This window comes from Hypanus sabinus, chromosome 6 (genome assembly GCF_030144855.1).
Source record: "Hypanus sabinus isolate sHypSab1 chromosome 6, sHypSab1.hap1, whole genome shotgun sequence".
NCBI lineage: Eukaryota > Metazoa > Chordata > Chondrichthyes > Myliobatiformes > Dasyatidae > Hypanus > Hypanus sabinus.
In genome coordinates this window covers 165,342,481-165,361,384 of record NC_082711.1, presented here as the reverse complement: position 1 = coordinate 165,361,384, position 18,904 = coordinate 165,342,481, and the positions used below count along the sequence as shown (strand labels likewise).

At 41.6% G+C, this 18,904-nt stretch overlaps 1 long non-coding RNA gene across 1 annotated transcript; it reads right to left on the bottom strand.

Annotated features, from left to right (window-relative positions):
* Positions 1 to 9,559: 9,559 nt before the first annotated feature.
* On the bottom strand, positions 9,560 to 18,453 carry LOC132396039 (uncharacterized). Its single transcript, XR_009512817.1, has 3 exons — positions 12,519 to 18,453; positions 10,479 to 10,551; positions 9,560 to 10,380 (listed from the first exon to the last, which is right to left on the bottom strand). It is a non-coding gene; the product is annotated as an uncharacterized LOC132396039 (long non-coding RNA).
* Positions 18,454 to 18,904: the final 451 nt, after the last annotated feature.

The following is an 18,904-nucleotide window of genomic DNA, read 5'->3' as shown; positions in this document are numbered from 1 at the left end:
ACAGATTATAGATGAGATGTGGTTTACAAAGCTCATTTATTGACAGTGGCCATCAGTTTGAATTTACTCATAGAGCATAGAACATAGAACATAGAATAGTACAGCACATTACAGGCCTTTCGGCCCACAATGTTGTGCCGACCCTCAAACCTTGCCTCCCATATAACACCCCACCTTAAATTCCTCCATATACCTGTCTCATAGTCTCTTAAACTTCACTAGTGTATCTGCCTCCACCACTAACTCAGGCAGTGCATTCCACGCACCAACCACTCTCTGAGTGAAAAACCTTCCTCTAATATCCCCCTTGGACTTCCCACCCCTTACCTTAAAGCCATGTCCTCTTGTACTGAGCAGTGGAGCAGTACTTCTTCAAATGGAGCAGCTATGTATTCAGTTAGAACAGAAAGCCCTCGAAAAGTAGAGACATTCAAATCTTTGCACAAAACATCGCTGCATTTTGAGTATGAGAAGACTGAGAACACGTGTGAGACTTTTAAAACCAAATATGGCTTCTAGAATTGAACAGAAACCATTAAATCAGAAGTGTTATTCTGGTATTAATCAGAAGTAAAAGGCATTTTCAAGCAGAATGCAGAAATTAATGTTCTTAGCTCACCTCAGCGAAGTGGGAAATTGGAAGCGTGCTAAAGGTACGTGAAACCTAAAGATGGAGGAGTAAGACTGGTAATAACATCAGGAGTAAATGGCAATCAGATCTGTCAGGGATGAACCAAGTCTAGATGTTGAATGGACCTCTTGTGCAAGAAGATGGACTCTTGACCTCATGACCTTTATGATCTTGCACCTTACTGTTCACCTGCACTGCACTTTCTTTGTAGATGTTACACTTTATTCTGCATTGTTATTGTTCTACCTGAGTAATGATCTGATGTCTGCATGACAAGCTTTTCACTGTATCTTTGTATATCTGACAGTAATAAACCAATTCAAATTTCATTTCTAACTTGACTATAGTAAGATCAGATCCAGTGTTCTGAAGTAGATTCAATAAGAAACCTGCAGGAATAGGAAGATTTATTATAGAGTAATCAAATGTCAACATAGGCGTGTAACTCCTATGCCAGAGTTGTTTGAGAAAAGAGGAGATTAGTTTGCGATGTATTCATAACCATGGAATGTGCTCTTCTATTTGTGGCAATATGCTCATGTTGTTAACGCATTTTACAGTAGATTCACATAAGTGTGGCTGCTCACAAATGTTCAATCTGCAGCTAAAGTCTTCATCTTAAAGTCCTAACATGTACAACTGGTGGCCACTTTATCAGCTACATCAGTATGCCTGCTCATTAATGCAAAGATCTCATCAGCCAATCATGTGGCAGCAACTCAATGCATAACAGCATGCTGACATGGTCAAGAGGTTCAGCTGTTGTTCCAACCAAACATCAGAATGGGAAAGAAATGTGATCTAAGTGACTTTGACCATGGAATGATAGTTGGTGCCAGACGGGGTGGTTTGAGTATCTCAGAAACTACTGATCTCGGGATTTTTATACACAACAGTCTCTAAAGCAGGAGTTCCCAAGCTGGGGTCCACAGATCCCTTGGTTAATGGCAAGGCATCATGGCATTAAAAAGATTGAGAACGCGGCTCTAAAGTTTCCTGAGAATGGTGTGATAAAAAAAGACCTCCAGTCAGCGGTAGTTCTGTATGTGAAAACACTTTCTTAATGAGAGAGGACAGAGGAGAATGGCCAGCCTGGTTCAAGCTGACAGGAAAGCGACAGTAACTCAAGTAATCATGCGTTATGGCTGGGTGTGTGGAAGACCATCTCTGAAAACATAACACATCAGATGTTTAAGAGATGGGCTAAAAGCACCAGAAGATCACGCTGTACTGAATCACTCCTGTACTGAATTATGTGGCCACCGAGTGTACATAGTTCATATACTCTTCTGTAAATTAGCCTCTCCCTCATTTGGAAGCATTTAGGCTGCCTTCAATCCATTCTGAAGGCATTACCTTTGCCTTTACAACTAAGCTCAACAAACCAACAAGAATCTCAGATCTGGAGCATGAAAATGAGATGTTGTTCTTTCTCAGTCTTTGAGCTCGAGCCCCTGAGATTAATTGTAGACAAATCTGCTCTTGTAGAATTAGAACACTACAGTAATGCATACATAGAATGTTAATTTTAGTTTGTGTTTTTCACAGCTTTTAGAGGATTTGGCTTTAGCTGCATGTAAAGATAATGTCTTATAAGATGTTTTATTAGGAACATTAAAGCAAAGAAAATAGGAGCAGCAAGCCATACAGTCTCTGTTCTGCCATTTTGCTATTTGATACAATCATATTCCTGCTGCATCCTCACAATTACCCATCTCTCAGTATCCAGGAGTACTAGCAGCAACTGAGCATCTACCGCCCATCCTTTTCATAGCAATTATCATTCTGTGAAAAGAATCGAAAGTACTTTACAAACCTACTTGCCTGAGTGCATCTCTTCTTTCCATGATATACTCCATTAAAGGAGTGGTTTGTTTTCGCTCTGTGCAACCAGCCCAGATCACATCACATTGCAAGAGGTATCTGCAGGCAGCTGGATACAGCCATCTGTGAATTTAAACTAACATTGCGAGGCATCGAGTGCCAGACACTCAGCAACTGACAGAAAACAGGCTGCACTTGAATTAAGGAAACAAATGGGAGATGGTTCCTGGGATAAAAATGTTAAAAATGTTTCTGAAACAAAAATAAAACACGCAATTACAGTATATCTACCCAGGATGTGATCTAAACCAGCTTCCTAATTAAACTAATTGTTCTATTTTACAGATAAATATTGTTACGAATGAGGAGCAACTCTGATGGGCAGAAGGGTACAGAATCGCCAATGCCCGCACCCCCACTTTTGAGAATCGCAAGATCGCTATTATTTCGGGTCTGATACCCAGGAAATGAGAGAGAGACAACACCAGAATACACAAGGTGGGATGTCTCCTATTGACAGAGAGAGATTACTGCTATTGTCTCTTGAAAGAGGAATTGTGTATTGAGTACTGTACTATTCATTGAAACCCCTCAGGGGGCAGCCAGAGTGGTCTGATTGAGGGATTGCATCATCCCAACCTGATTGACACCTGAGACCCCGTGAGTGAGGATAAAAGTAGGGTCTGGGGAACACCCCTCAGACACACCAGGAGAGACGCTACGAGACCAGTGGGGGCTTGTGTGTGTGTCCACCCTTGCCTGGGTGACGAGTCCTCCATTGGAACAGTCTAGCTAAAGGACGGATACGGATCAAGATTGTACAAGGAAAGTCGGCAAGTTTCTCTCTCTCTCTCCAACAATTGCAACACAGTGATCAATGACTGCAGCCTGTATGAACTGAACTGAAGTTTATATTTCCATCGGACAATTCATTATCACCTAGACAACGATAGAGCTTATTTCTTATTGATTATTACTATACCCGCACTATTAGGTTTAGTATTGATGACATATATTATCTGTATATTTGCATTGATATTATTTTTGTGTATTTTTACTAATAAATACTGTTAAAAATAGTATCATCAGACTTCAATGGCTACTCCTATCTTTGCTGGTAAAACACCCAGTTACAGAGTTTGTAACAACTTGGGGCCTCGTCTCGAGATTTGATACCAAATTGGGGGGCCAGTAAATCGGGCTTTTAAGTCCAGACTTGGATCTGGTTGCGCGGGTAACCAGACGGGAAACCAGCAAAGATGGATGTAGATGAATTTACACAAAACCCAACTTTGAAGGTGCTAGAGGGGGCCACAAAGTCAGACTTGGTAAATATTGCGAAAGGACTAAATCTCGCAGAGGTGAGGTTGTCAATGAAAAAGTGGGAGATGTGGAGGGCCATAACTCAGTATTATATTGAGACGAATGTGTTTTCGGCTGAGGTATTGGACAATATCCCTGAAAAGGTACCAGCTAGTGGGACGGTTCAGTTAGAGTTGGAAAAATCGAGGCTAGACGTGGAAGACAAGAAGAGGGAGCATGAACGTGGGTTAAAACAGCTGGAAGCAGCTGAAAAGGAGAAGGAAAGAGCTGAAAAGGAGAGGGAGTATGAGGAGAAGGAGAAACAGAGGCAACATGAGCTGGACATGGAGAATGGTAGAGAAAGCCCGCCGGCTGAGGCAGAAATTCAGCCGGAAGCTAGTGGTAAAAATAAGGAGGAAGAAAGGCAAGATGGCAGGAGGAGTCCTGGCTTGACCTGTTTTAATTATGGAAAGGTGGGTCATACTGCATCTAAGTGCTTTGCTCCAAGGAAGGAGACAGGAAAAGGGAAAGCAGCAGTCCCTACAGGATGTATTGTGGTGATCAGTAAATCGACGAGAAAGCCCCAGGTAGACAGAATACGAGAGGGGTATGAGAAATTTATTTCAGAAAGGACCGTGTCTGTGAAAGAGGAAGAAACACCAGTTCCAGTGAGGATCTGGAGAGATACTGGAGCTGAGCAGTCATTGATTCTCGGTAAGGTACTAGATTTTGGTTCTGAGACTGGAGAGGTAGCTTTGAGAGGCATAGGAAAAGGGACAGAAGCTGTGCCTTTGCATAGGATCATTATAAATTGTGAGCTGGTAACGGGACCAGTTGAAATAGGGGTGCGATCAGAATTCCCGGGAGCTGGCGTGGACGTCCTTCTTGGTAACAATTTAGCCGGGGGTGAGGTTTGGTCAGCAATGAAGCTGACGAGCAAGCCTGTAAGTGTTGAGGATCCGCCCCTAGATTCCAAGATCTATCCCTCATGCGCGATCACTCGCAGCATGTCGAGAAAGGCAGCTGAGAAAGAGACCAGTTTAAATCAGTCCAGTATCGATTTGGCTGAGACGTTTTTACCGACCCTGTACCAAGAGGGGTTGGGGGTGGTAAAACGGAGAATAGGGAGGTGAAAGAGAGCAAAGGAGAGGAGGTAGACCTACCCTTAGCCAGGAGGAAATTTATAGAGGCACGGAGTAAAAATGAGTAACAGATAAGGCTGTTAGAAGGTCTAGGGTTGGACATGGGTGATCTGTCTGGCTTGACAGAACTGTTTGATGAAGTTGAAAATTTTAAAGGTGTTCCCAATAATGAAATAAGGGCAGTCCTAGATGAAAAGGATGCCATTACCTTGAAGGAGTCTGCTGGGTTGGCAGATGAGGTTGTTTTAACCCGCAGGGTTGAGTTTACTCCAGAAGGGAGTTGCCCAGGGAGTAACTGGGAGGATCAGGGGAACTTAGAATTTGAAAAGGGGACAGGTATTGAAAGCCTGGAAGAGGCAGATGTCCCGTTTGGGCGTGTTCAAGATGTGGATGCACATGGTACTGAACCTAGTAATGAAACTCAGGAAAAGTCTGAGGTATCTGATTCTGTTAAAAAGGAATGAAGTCCTTTTGGGTCAGATGGACTTGGTTCAGTGAAGAAAGGGTTAACCTTGGTAATAGTGGGAAGTGAGAATTCCCAGTTGTTTGTGTTCGAAGGTGTGTTAAAAGTTAGTGAGGAGATAAAAGGTGGTGATGTGGATATTATCATTGAAGGAGAAGGGAAAAGGGTAGTTCCTAAGTTGACTAAAGAAAATTTAAAGTCTGGATTGGTGTCAGAAGCAGTAACCAGGCTGAAGGAACAATGGCTTGCTACCAAGGTGCCTGTGAATCAATTACAATTTGATTTGGAATGTAAAGGTACCCCACTCGCTAATGTTATTCAAGGGTGTGCTGTGAAGAGGCAGAATTTGAAATGTTGTTTGGACAAAGAGGGATCTCTTGCAGATATTAAACTGAAAACTAATAGAATGAAGGGTGCTGAAGATAAAACTAATGACTTGCTTAAAAATAAAGAATTGTGTGGAAGTTCAGAAAATGGGCTAAGTTTGGAAAACATTGTTGATAAAATAACTCCTATGAAAGGAGCATGCAAAAGCCTATTCCACACTGGTAAGCAAGCTAACCACGTGAGAATTAAGTGGAAAAGGGGCGAAGGTTGAAAAAAATGCCACTTTAAATAACAGGATCTGGATTTAAGGGATTTCGACAAAGCATGTAAATAATAAAGACAACACCAAGGAAGATTGACTGTTAAGTTTGAAAGTAAAATAAAGATTAGTATTTGCATAAACTTTTGTAATATACACGTAAGCTAAGATCACAACTCTTTCATTTTGTTCTGCTGAAGAAAAGAAATAAAAATAGGTGGTTATTAAATTGGAGTCTGATGCTAGAGGAATTTTATTAGGTACAAGATATTAAGATATTAAGGGAAGTGATAATGTGCTTGCTGACTGTTTATCTAGGTGCTGAATTGAATGTATAACTGTATTACTCTGTAGTGAAAAAACTTCTGTATTGTGTTAGATTCTGAAATTCTGTAAGACTGTAGTAGTTAATTTTTTCCCTGTGGTAAAAATCCTTAGAAGGATGGGGGGGGGGGTGTTACGAATGAGCAGCAATTCTGATGGGCAGAAGGGTACAGAATCGCCATTGCCCACCCCCGCCCCCCCCCCCCTTTTTGAGAATCGCAAGATCGCTATTATTTCGGGTCTGATACCAGGAAATGAGAGAAAGACAACGCCAGAATACACAAGGTGGAATGTCTCCTATTGACAGAGAGAGATTACTGCTATTGTCTCTTGAAAGAGGAATTGTGTATTGAGTACTGTACTATTCATTGAAACCCCTCAGGGGGCAGCCAGAGTGGTCTGATTGAGGGATTGCATCATCCCAACCTGATTGACACCTGAGACCCCGTGAGTGAGGATAAAAGTAGGGTCTGGGGAACATCCCTCAGATGCACCAGGAGAGACGCTACGAGACCGGTGGGGGCTTGTGTGTGTGTCCACCCTTGCCTGGGTGGCGAGTCCTCCATTGGAACGGTCTAGCTAAAGGACGGATACGGATCAAGATCGTACAAGGAAAGTCGGCAAGTTTCTCTCTCTCTCTCTCTCTCTCTCTCCAACAATTGCAACACAGTGATCAACAACGACTGCAGCCTGTATGAACTGAACTTTATATTTCCATTGGACAATTCATTATCCCCTAGACAACAATAGAGCTTATTTCTTATTGATTATTACTATACCCGCACTTTTAGGTTTAGTATTGATGACGTATATTATCTGTATATTTGCATTGATATTATTTTTGTGTATTTTTACTAATAAATACTGTTAAAATAGTTTCATCAGACTTCAACAGCTATTCCGATCTTTGCTGGTAAGACACCCAGTTACGGGGTTCATAACAATATATAAATAGGAGATTTATTACATGAATCAACATGCATCAGAACTAATATCTGAGTTAAGGATTAGGTCACAATTATCTCAATGAATATTTTCTGCAAATGTGGAACTGGAAGCTGACTAGGAGGAAATAATGAAATGATTCATAACTAGTTGAAAACGTTCATCTGTCTACTTACTTAATTGTTTTTTTTAAAAACATAACATAAAGTTACAAAGGCACAGAAACAGACTCTTTGCTCCAGTACTGGAGGAAATGCTAGACAAGGGTGCAATCACAATGTTTAAAAGACATTTCAACAGTATAGGAAGGGTTCAGAGGGATAGGGGCCAACTGCAGGTAAATGGGACTAACTCACGTAGGCCCCTTAACATGGATAAGACGGGCCAAAGGCCTATTTTTATGCTGTATAACTTTGTGACTCTATCCATATATACTAGTCCATTTACCGGTGCTTCGCTCATAGCATTCTAAGCATTGGTGATTGAAACACTTACAGGATTTTTCTAAAATGTTCTTCCCTCAGGCACTAAGTTTCAACTAGCCCCTGGCTAGGAATCTCTTCATCACTTTTCCTCTGAACATGTTATCCCTACCTTAAATCTATGGTCTAGTTTTAGAGATCTCTCCTTGATGAGAAGTTTCTTGCTATCTGCCCTATCCAATTCTGTATCCCTCCGTCAGAAATGGACCAAGGAAGATGACATTAATGTTCAAAGTTCAAAGTAAATTTTTTATCGAAGTATGTATATTACGTACAACCTTTGGATACATTTTCTTGCAGGTACCACAGGAAAATAAAGAATTAAATAGAGCATAGAACAATACAGCACAGTACAGGCCCTTCGGCCCACATTGTTGAGCTGACCCTTAAATCCTGCCTCCCATATAACCCTCCACCTTAAATTCCTCCATATACCTGTCTAGTCGTCTTTTAAATTACACTAGTGTATCTGCCTCCACCACTGACTCAGGCAGTGCATTCCACGCACCAACCACTCTCTGAGTAAAAAACCTTCCTCTAATATCCCCCTTGAACTTCCCTCCCCTTACCTTAAAGCCATGTCCTCTTGTATTGAGCAGTGGTGCCCTGGGGAAGAGGTGCTGGCTGTCCACTCTGTCTATTCCTCTTAATATTTTTTTACACCTCTATCATGTCTCCTCTCATCCTCCTTCTCTCCAAAGAGTGAAGCCCTAGCTCCCTTAATCTCTGATCATAATGCATACTCTCTAAACCAGGTAGCATCCTGGTAAATCTCCTCTGTACCCTTTCTAATGCTTCCATATCCTTCCTATAGTGAGGCGACCAGAACTGGACACAGTACTCCAAGTGTGGCCTGACCAGAGTTTTATAGAGCTGCACACACAAAATGCTAGTAGGACACAGCAGGCTAGGCAGCTTCTATAGGGAGAAGCACTGTCGACATTTCGGGCCGAGACCCTTCGTCAGGACTAACTGAAAGGAAAAATAGTAAGAGATTTGAAAGTAATGGGGGGAGGGGGAAATGCAAAATGATAGGAGAAGACCGGAGGGGATGGGATGAAGCTAAGAGCTGGGAAGGTGATTGGCAAAAGTGATACAGAACTGGAGAAGGGAAAGGATCATGGGACGGGAGGCCTCAGGAGAAAGAAAGGGGGTGGGGAAGCACCAGAGGGAGATGGAGAACAGGCAAACAATTAAATATGTCAGGGATGGGGTAAGAAGGGGAGGAGGGGCATTAACAGAAGTTAGAGAAGTCAATGTTCATGTCATCAGGTTGGAGGCTACCCAGCCGGTATATAAGGTGTTGTTCCTCCAACCTGAGTTTGGATTCATTTTGACAATAGAGGAGGCCATGGATAGACATATCAGAATGGGAATGGGAATGCAGCTTTTATAGAGCTGCATCATTACCCTGTTACTCTTAAACTCTATCCCTCAACTTATAAAAGCTAACACTCCATAAGCTTTCTTAACTACCCTATCTACCTGTGAGGCAACTTTCAGGGATCTGTGGACATGTACCCCCAGATCCCTCTGTTCCTCCACACTCCCAAATATCCTGTCAACAGAATCCATGAAAAACCACACATAACTAAGGCCAAGAAACATCCACAGGTTGACTCTGTGATTAAGAAGGCATACGGTGTATTGACCTTCATCAATTGTGAAATTGAATTGAGGAGCCAAGAGGTAATGTTGCAGCTATATAGAACCCTGGCCAGACCCCACTTGGAGTACTGTGCTCAGTTCTGGTCGCCTCACTATAGGAACGTGTGGAAGCCAGAGAAAGGGTGCAGAGGAGATTTACAAGGATGTTGCCTGGATTGGGGAGCATGCCTTATGAGAATAGGTTGAGTGAACTCAGCCTTTTCTCCTTCGAGTGACGGAGGATGAGAGGTGACCTGATAGAGGTGTATAAGATGATGAGAGGCATTGATTGTGTGGATAGTCAGAGGCTTTTTCCCAGGGCTGAAATGGTTGCCACAAGAGGACACAGGTTTAAGGAGTTGGGGAGTAAGTTTTTTACTCAGAGAGTGGTGACTGCGTGGAATGGGCTGCTGGCAACGGTGGTGGAGGTGGATACGGTAGGGTCTTTAAGAGGCTTTTATATAGGTACATGGAGCTTAGAAAAATAGAGGGCTATAGGTAAGCCTAGCAATTTTTAAGGTATGGACATGTTTGGCACCAAAGGACCTGTATTGTGCTATAGGTTTTCTATGTTTCTATCCAATGCAGAAAAGAGGAAAAATTGTGCAACTAATAAAAAAAGTTAACACATAATACTGAGAGCATGAGTTGCAGAGTCCCCAAAAGTCGTGGACTCCCCGGATGTGGAGTCAATTCAGCACTGAAGCGAGGAAAGCCATCCATACCAGTCCAAGACCTCGATGGTTGGAGGGCAATAACTGTTTCCAAACAGTTGACCCAAGACGACCGCAGCACCTGCCCAATGGTAGTATCAAGAAGAGAGGGAGACGGGTCAAACGCAGGCAGTTGGCATGGGCCCAGGTAAGAGATCTTGTTTGGTGCAGAGTAGTGGGGCTGAACACTGGCTTATTTTCCACTCTCGGGCCTTGGCACTTTAATCTGACTCGAAGTCCACCCTGGTGCCCTCTCTTCCAAAGATGGCCAAACTTCGTAAGCTTTAAGGTGCTGTACCTAAGAGTCAGGTTCACCGAATCCTTCAAGAGATCATAAAATCATCAGTTTGTTTAGAAGGTTCTTAAAGAGAAATTACAGGCTGCAGATTGCAGCAATTGCATTTCAGAAGAAGACTTACATCTAGTAGAATATCTAGCAGTTATATGACAGCTGCCATATATCACCAGCACCATCTTGTCCTTCAATAACATCTTATGTGGAAACATGAAAGAAGCATTTGATTCAGTAGCCCTATCAGCATAAATATTTAGTTTGCATCATGGATGGATTTTCAAAATTAGAGTTATAAATTTAAAGAGTAATCAGAAACTGAATCAGAATCAAAATCCGGTTTATTATCACTGATATAAATTGTGAAATTTGTTGTGTTGTGGCAGCAATACAGTGCAATACATACATTTACTGTATATTATATATATCTAATAGATTCTGCTTAATTGGAACCAGTGTATTTTAGCCCAATTAAGTGGGCTGATCCAATTAGTCAATGTTTAATGGAAAGTTAAAAATGTATAAAAATGACAAACTGCTGTTTAACTGAGTAACAAATTATGTATTTAAATGAAATACGGAACAAATTACAGTTAAATGAAAGACAGAACACTCTCCATACTACTGGTAGTTGCCCATCGTATCTGACAATGACTGAAAACTTGAGCAGGAGAGTTTTTAAAGTGGAAAAACTGTTGCACTGGGGCAGTTCCACTCTCTCAATCTCAGAAGTCTGGGGCCTGTGATGGGAGTCACAACTGGGGTCTTCCTCGGTTGCAGTGGATGCCCATAACTTCTTCCGTGTCTCATTATGCCCTTTGCTCTCCCTGTAGCCTTCCTGGCTGTTGAATTTCACTATAGATCTCATCTGCCCAGACCATCAGAGCCGACTTTGTATGCTAGGACAGGAGTACCCTATTTCACCGGGGTATGAGACCTACCAGCTACCCTCACCTGGTTTAACCCGCCTGTTGAAGTGGTGTACCAGGGTGTGACCATTTTCATATGCAAACAGCTACTTGGAACCACAGCTGAGTGCCTGGCGGGTACCAAAGATAACATTCAAGGTCAATAAATTCTAATTCTTTGTTGTTCCTGTTGTGTATTTAATATTTCAGTATTATTGTCAATATATTGTTTGATTAAGCATTCTTTATTATTACTTAATTAATTACAGGTTATATGTAAAAGTATGTGAACGGCATACGTCATTATGCCACTATGTCATAAGTGCGCACCTCACTAAAGAACGAAGTAGAGTACACGTTTATCAGTCTCCCTGTGCTTTTCTTTCAGTTAGCTTCTGCACTTACAGAACATAACAGTTCCTAGCTTGTTCAAGTAGAGAAATCATTTCATTTTCACTCCCGGCTGTTTTTGACATCTCCAAATCTGAATGCTTGAAACCGCAGTGAGCAAATTAGTTCAGAATGGTTTTACTGCTTAGTTCAGTGAAAAAAGATCAGTTTTTTAAAACATGAACACATGCAAATGGCACTATTTTAAAAATGTTTGCTCTAAGTACTGTGTAGTGTCTAACAGCCACATGAGTGCACGTGATGGATGCTAGTTAGAAACTGTTTGGCAATTCTCCTGTCCTTATTAAGAGACATAGTGTTCCAAATAAACTAAGGGAATCCTGGCTATTTTCTCAGTTAGATTTTTGTTCTTTAAGAGTCGTCTGATAGGCATCTGCCTCGATTAAGTGATGGCCCAATTAACCAGAATTCACTGTATGTGTGTGTACACATATAAACACAGATATTTATATGTATAAATTAATTAATTAAATAAGCAATGCAAAAAGTGAGATAGTGTTCATGGGTTGGTTCATTGTCTGTTCAGAAATCTGTTAGCAGAGGGGAAGAAGCTGTTCCTAAATAAGTGTACCTTCAGGCTCCTGCCCCTCCTCTCTTATGGTAGCAATGAGAAGAGGGCATGCCCTGGGTGATAGGGATCCTTAATGATGGATGCTGTGAAGATGTCTTCTATACTGGGGAGGCTAGTGCCATAATGGAGCTGGGTGAGCATGCATGCTTTTCTCATCGTGTGCAGTGGCCCCTCCATACCAGATGCTGATGCTCCCCCTTTCCAAGCAGGTGATGAACCCAAAGGAATGGCAGAGGCTGATACAGAGAACAGCAGCGTTGCAGGAGTTGCCAGTCACCTTTGAACTTGATGTAGCCTTAGGGACTCCTGCTCCAGATCTTCCCCTCAGAGTTCACTCCTGAAGCCTTTCCCGTGAGTGGTTACAGCTGCAAGGCAGTGGAGATACGAGATCAGAGTTTGCCTTCTCCTCGATGGCCTGCCAACCATAGCAGACTATCCCTATCTGCCCAAAGTGATTGGTTTTAAGGTGCCACTAACCTTCTATTGCCCCTTCTCCTGTCAATAGAAATGGTTCCACTGGGCTTGGTAATTAAGCCACATGTGAAGGCCAGAAGCTGGACTTGATTGTTAGAGGCTATTTGAGGCACCGCCATTGGGGGCATTTAATAATTTAATTGGCAGTGGGAGCTCATCCCATTACCAACTCCAGCTCACCATGTTCATATTACTGAAACTACTTCTATTTCCCAGCCTTTGCTCTGTGGCCATACAAATCCAACTTCATTATTGTAGCCCTGATTAGAACAATAACCCCTTCCAGACCATGCCTGACCTGTGTGCTTTCAAAATTCTCCTGTGCCGTGTTTTTAATTAATACTGTGGGGTGGTTTCATCCCAATCCACAGGAAGATGCACTCTGGAGTTAAATATTTAAGATGTCAGTACACTGAGCAGCACCTCCGTGTAGGACTGAGCAGAATCAGATTAAGAATTTTCAGAGGACAAGGAACCAAGCAGAGTCAGGGGTCATTTGAAACCCCAATGTCCTAGATTCATCTAAATTCAAAAACAAGGTAAGATAATATGAAGGGGTAAAATACTTGCATAATCCATTAATAATAAGGACAATCAGACTTTGACCACTTAGATTAAATGAAGCCCGATACTCAGTATAAAACTAACTGAACATTCTTAATACAGGGGATCTACACCCAGCTCATGATCTAAAATCAGCTTCTAATTGTTAACAATGTGCATTCACAAACATGCATAGGCAGATACATAAATACAATTTTCCCAGATATCAGAAATTTGTTCTACCTCCTTAATTTAACAGGGAAACATTTTTAAGAGGAATATTTGTGCAAAATTCAAGACATTCATAAATACTAGAAAAAATTTATTTTACTTATCACGTGTAACCTGGGTAGCAGGGTGGAGATACATCTCCACCAAAGGAGGTGTAAGGCGCTCCTTCACTCCGCTAGCCTGCAGGGCAAGGTGTAGTACCTGCCTAGAACCCCCTCCCACCCTAATCAGGGTCATGTGAAGCCATGGCAGTGGGTTGTGGCTGGTTGTACGAGCAGCTGGTGCAGATCAGAAGGTTATGCGACCACTGATGCCAGGCAGACAATCTCTGGGGAGTATTAATAATGGCTGCGGTCACCCGTCTTGAGAACACGCTGCCCAGAAGAAGGCAATGGCAAACCACTTCTGTAGAAAAAATTGCCAAGAACAATCATGGTCATGAGATCATGATCATCCATGTCATATGACACAGCACATGATGATGATGATGATATCAAAACATCGAAACATACAGTGAAATACGTATGTTTGAGTTGACAACCAACACAGTCCGAGGATTACACTGGGAGCAGTTCGTGAGTGTCACTTGCTTCCGGTGCGAACATAAAATAAATCTGAACAGGAACAAAAAATATTGATGAAAATAATTCACACGACACAAGGTTGACAAAAGAATGCAAAACTAACCACACTGTATATTTATTTCTGTTGATAGCTGCTGCATTACATTTCACTAATTCTCAGTAAGCATGCTCTCCCCCCACCCCAGTTACAAATTTCTTTGATCTCAATGTTTTTTGTTTTCTTTCAGAATGGATCTAGCCCAACGGAAATATTGAGGATGTCATATTTAACCAGAGCCACACTTGGAGCGGAAGCAGAACTCGATAATGACAAGTTTAATAATCAGCTGACATGTTCAGTCACCTATCCCCTATCCAATCCCATTCTCCAAAACACCAGTGAATCAGCAAATAAGCTTTGCTGGCATCATTTAGAACAGAAACTAATTGGCATTTTAGCCTCAACACTTATCATGGGAGGTAGTGTGTAGGGCATTAAAGTAAATGCATCATTATTGAATGTACATTTTTATCTCCATGGATTCAGACATGTACTTAAAATGTCACACACTGAACTGCATTGTTAGGAAGAAAAACAGAATGGAAAATGGAGACACAAGGGATGCAGCATCAAGGTCAGGAAGCATTTACAGAGGAAAGCGAATAGTCAATGTCTCCTCAGAGCTCATCGAAACGTCAACTGTTCATTTCCCTCCATGGACGCTGCCTGAACTGCTGAGTTTCTCCAGTATTTTGCATATGTTACTCTGAATTTCCACTACATTGGCGAGACCTGTCATAAATTGGGTGACCACTTCGTCGAGCACCTTGTCTCCATCTGCCAAAAGTAGAACTTTCCAGTAGCCAAACATTTTAATTCCGACTTACATTCCTGTTCCAACATGTTGGTCTATGGTTTCCTCTTGTGAGCCAATGAAGCCATCCTCTGGGTGAAAGAGCAACACCTTATATTCCATCTGGGTTGCCTCCAACCTGAAGCATGAATGTCAATTTCTCCTTCAGGTAAAAAAAAATTCCATCCCCTTCCACTCTTCTATTTCCCACTCTGGACTCTTATCACTTGCCTATCACCTTCCTCTTGGTCCCCTCCTCTTTCCCTTTCTTCTATGGTCCACTCTCCTCTCCAGCTCTTTACCATTCCCACCCACCTGGCTTCACCTATAGTTAATTTCTAGCTATCCACCTTCCTCTCCCTTACTGTTACCTTCCCCCTTCCTTTCCAGTCCTAAAGAAGGGTCTCAGCCCAAAACATCAACTATCATAGATAGTTTCATAGATATTGCCTGACCTGCTGAGTTCCTCTAGCATTTTGCATGTGTTCTCATGTTAATGATTTGCAGAATCACTTGTGATTTTAAAACGCCGATTGTTCCTTTCCCTTCATGAATGCTGCCTAACCTGCTGAGTTCTTCCAGCTATTTGTCTGTGTTGCTCTGGAATGGAAAGCCCCATTGGGCTTGAATATGGTAGAATTGGAGGGCCAGCTTTGTGAGGATGTGAGTGGCTGAGCCAACTACAACTTGATTGGAGATCCATTCACCATTTGCATGCTATCATCCCCTGTAATAGAGTCAACTGAAAGCGAATTAAGAAAGGTTCTGGATGATGCCACACTGCCTCCATGCTGTACACCATGAACCACTGCCCATCAGAAGGCAAACAGGAGTTGGTGTCAACCTCTGTACCTCTGGTTGGAAAGCCTATTAGACCAAGGAAGCACTATGATGCTCAGAGAAATTGTGAAAGTGATGAAGGCAGTGGTATGACTACAACAGTTTTTGCAGGCAACATATCTGAGAAAGTTTCTGTTATGTTGAGTAGGCAGTTAATTGTGAAATGCGGTTTGGTTTTAAGTTGGAAGAGAGTTCAAGGAGCTTCAGGAAAGTTGCAAGAATTCAGTTTTTTTCAGCATTAGGAACCAGAATCTCTCTGCGTGTATTAAGGTAACTGCATGAACTTAAAGTGGAAGACAAAAAAGCTGCATGTAAAAGTAGATGCAAAGACCACAGCCCAGAAAGATCAGAAAGAAAGGAGTCAATGGAATTGTGAAAACAGAGGGTTCATCAGATGATGTGATGGATGAGGAAACTCAAGTGGAGAGATCAGATCATAAAGGGAGCAACAGGAGGATTAGTAAGAGAATACTTCAAAGAACTAAATGAACCTTCCCAACTTTAGATGCACAATTTAGAAAAAAGAAAAAGGAAGGCAAGAAAAAAGACAAGTTGGAAAAGGGCAAGAGATAGAGAGAAAAAATGTAAGTGAGAGTGTGAGTGAGATTGGGACCATGAGTGAGACCATGATAGGGATCGTGACAGAACCAAAGATAAGGAAAGGGAGCACATTCACGAAAGGCGTTGAGAAGGGGATAAAGACAGCAAAAGAAGCCAGGATGGGAGAGAAGCAAGGTGTGAAGAAAATCCAGAGGGAAAAGCTGCGAAAAGAACAAAGGTGTCCAGAACTGTCAGACCACTTATTGCAGTCTCAGAGTCAACTTCTACAATCACCTCATAAAGGAGGAGGCCCTAGAACCTAAGATTGTTTTCACAGTCACAGGTCTCATTTGCTGAACAGAATGATGTCCCTTGTCAAGAAAGACATTACGTCACAAGAGTAAGAAAGCCTTCACAGCCATTAAATCTTTAGACCTTAATGGGACAATTTAGAACTTACCATGCTGTGGATGTCCACATGGTTGTATTATATCATATACTGTATAAACTGTATGCATATATACAGTTCCTATAAAAATATTCATAACCCTTGGAAGTTTTCATATTTTGCTTTCAACATTGAATCACATGATTTAATTTGACTTTTTTGACACTGATCAACAGAAAAACTTTCATGTCAAAGTGAAAATAGATCTCTACAAATTGATCTAAATTATACCAATATATAATACAAAGTAATTGACTGCATAAGTATACACCCCAACTAATATGACACACCAAATTATTACTGGTGTAGCCAAGTGGTTTTAGAAGTCACATAATTAGTTAAATGGAGATCACCTCCACATCTCCAAATGGAGAGTCAAGGTGTTTCAACTGATTGTAGTAAAAATACAGCTTTATCTGTAAGGTCCAACTGCAGGTGAATGAGTATCCTGGCCAAAACTACACCACGAAGACCAAAGAACACTTGAAGCAGCTCCTCCAAAAGGTTATTGAAAAGCACAAGTCAGGAGATGGATACAAGGAAATTTCCAAGTCACTGAATATCCCTTGGAGTAGTTTAGTCAATTGTTAAGAAATGGAAAGAATATGGCACAGCTGTAAATCTGCCTAGAGCAGGCTGTCCTCAAAAACTGAGTGATTGTGCAAAAAGGGGACTAGTGAGGGAGGCCACTAAGAAGCCTGACAACACTGGGAGACTAACAAGCTTCAGTGGCTGAGATAGGAAAGACTCCGCATACAACAACTGTTGCCTGGGTGCTTCACCAGTCACAGCTTCATGGGAGAGTGGCAAAGAGAAAGCCATCATTGAAAGCTTATGTGAAATCTTGGCTAGAGTTAGCAATATGACAGAACTTGATCAGTTTTGTAAAGAATGGGGAAAAAATTGCAGTGTCCAGATATGCAAAGCTGATAGAGACCTATCCACACAGACTCAAGGCTGTAATTGCTTCCAAAGGTTCATCTACTAAATACTGATTTGGAGGAGGTGGGTATCCAAACTGTATTGGTCCCTGCTGTTCCTTTGGGTTCGTCAGATGTGTGGAGAGGGGGGAGCTTGCTCTCCATATCGTACTGCCCAGGCTTACATATCTAGGCAGCTAGGGTGCAATATCCATGGTCAACTCTGACCAATGGAATTGTCAATGTCAAGTTGAGATACATTCTATATTGAGTTGGAGTTTATAGCTAAGCAGGGAAGAGTGTTGTGTATTTAATATTTCAGAATATTTGAGTAATATTGTAAATATATTGTTTAAGCATTCTTTGTTGTTTAAATAATGCATTGTGGGTTATATGTAAAAGTATGTAAATTGCATTCATAATCATGCCACCACGATACATGTACGCGACTCACTTAAAATAAAAATGATCGTACATGTTAATTCCTGGCCCCCTTGTTTCCCTTTTAAAAGCTGGCACAAAGGAAGAATGCAAGTATTGATCAAGAGTTCTGTCCATACAAACCGCAGATTATGATGTTGGTTTAGATTATGCATTTACCATATTGAGCAAAACATGTATCTTTCTGGGATGTGTTTCTTAATGAATCCTGTTCTAAAAGACCATCATTTATTAATATTTAGTTTATAGATATAAGGATTATTCTGAAGCTTAATTATGGACAGGATCCTCCGACCCCAAACACCAACTGGTAAATTGGTTTATTATTGTCACATGTACCAAATTAGTGAAACTCTTGTCTGGATGCCCAATTCACATTTCCCATTTAGGTCCTTTACTCCCAGATGAAGGAAGGTCAGTGAAACCCTTGTGGGCAAAGGAGTATGCTTCAAAGATAACATTAAAATCACCTTAAGAAATTCAACATTACATCTAAAAACTGAGAAGACATTGCACTCAATGGATGCACCTGGAGGAAATCTGTTCAAGAGAGAGTGGTGCTACATGAGAACGACCTCTGCTGTGCCGTAGAGAACAAGGAGCAGCTGTGAAAGGAGAGACTGAAAAACCAAGACCCACTAACCACAGCCACCACTTACTCTTGCCCACACTGCACCAGAATATGTGGATCCCACATCAGTTTGTACAGTCATCTGATGACTCACCAATAGTCAATCCTTTAGAACATCACAATTGAATCAAGTGATTGATTTAACATCGCAAGTAGGATTGCTTCTTGTAAACTGCCT